The following is a 1,509-nucleotide window of genomic DNA, read 5'->3' as shown; positions in this document are numbered from 1 at the left end:
AACAACATGAATCGGAGAGAGGAGGGAAAATTACCAAGTCAAACTGTGGCCAACCCTAAGGGACAATACGGGGCATAGAGTTCGGGTGGGAATGGAAAGCACCATGAGCAAGTGCAAGTAGTGATTAGTTTGAGAAGTATGAGGGAGCTAGAGCTTCAGTCAGTTGTTTTTGATGCAATTAGAGCTAAGAAGGGTGACCACGGTGGTTCACCTAATGAGAGCAAGGGTGAGGGCGAAACACTTAAGAGGGATGACTTAGTCCCTAACACTTCACATGAGCCCAAGGCACCTTACGTGCCTAAGGCACCCTTTCCCCAATGCCTTGATACACCGTCCCCTTTTAATAAGAATGCGGCATCTATGGAGACAATGATGGAGGTCTTTAAACAGGTAAAAATCAACCTCCCCCTGCTGGAGGCGATTAAGCAAGTACCCTCCTATGCCAAATTTCTAAAGGATTTTTGTACGCAAAAGCGCAAATCTAGGACACATGTGTCCCAAAAGGTCCTACTCACGGAGCAAGTAAGCTCCATCTTGTTGAATGACACACCTCCTAAGCTTAAGGACTCGGGTGCCCCAACCATTGCATGCATTATAGGGGACCATTTCATTGATAGGGCCTTATTAGATTTAGGGGCTAGTGTCAATCTGTTGCCGTACTCTGTGTACGAGGAATTTGGGCTTCGTGAGTTGAAGCCCATTACTGTTACTCTTCAGTTGGCTGACAGGTTCCTCAAAGTGCCACGTGGCATGATTGAGGATGTGCTAGTTAAGGTTGATAGGTTCTACTTTCTTGTTGACTTTTTGGTGTTAGATATGGAACCGGTAGCTAGTTCTAGGAAACAAATCCCAGTGATCTTAGGTCGACCTTTTCTTGGCTACGGCCAATGCTTGTATTAATTGTCGGACCGGGGTTATGGAAGTTTCATTTGGTAACATGCAAGTGAAACTTAATGTTTTCCAATCATCCCAACAACCTCATGAGAGAGAGGAGTGCTTATTAGTGGATGTTGTGGATGAGATTGTGGAGGAGGCTTTGCCCTTCATTCTTGTAGAGGACCCTTTAGAGGCTTGTCTAGCTCATTTTGGTTTTGAAAATTTTGATATTGATGGGTCAATTGAGGAGGTGAATGTCCTACTTAATGCTTCTTCTACACCGGATTTTCCTCCGTGGAAAGCCCTGTTTGAGTCACTTCCTCTTCTGTCGAGAAAGCTCGTCATACCATCTTTGGTCACACCACTTACCCTTGAGTCGAAGCCACTCCCGGCCACACTCAAGTATGCATTTTTAGGGCCTTAGGAGACTTTACCAGCCATCATTGCATCTGACTTGACTGCAGAACAGAAGAGTCAGTTAATGAGTGTTCTCGTGGCACATCGGAGTGCTATAGGGTGGTCAGTGGCTGATTTGAAAGGGATAGATCCCTCTGTGTGCATACATCATATACACATAGAGGAGGACACTAAACCTTCTCGCGAAATGCAACGGAGACTTAATCCTAATATGAA

General features: G+C 45.3%; 1 pseudogene; it reads left to right on the top strand.

Moving 5' to 3' along the window:
* The first annotated feature begins 360 nt into the window (after nucleotides 1-360).
* On the top strand, nucleotides 361-1,300 carry LOC145812857 (uncharacterized; annotated as a pseudogene).
* The last annotated feature ends 209 nt before the right edge of the window (nucleotides 1,301-1,509 follow it).

Source organism: Camellia sinensis, chromosome 15 (genome assembly GCF_055761805.1).
Source record: "Camellia sinensis isolate YWXY chromosome 15, ASM5576180v1, whole genome shotgun sequence".
In the NCBI taxonomy this organism is placed as follows: Eukaryota; Viridiplantae; Streptophyta; class Magnoliopsida; order Ericales; family Theaceae; genus Camellia; species Camellia sinensis.
The sequence above is the reverse complement of the archived record's forward strand: the minus strand, read 5'-3'. Positions and strand labels throughout refer to the sequence as shown.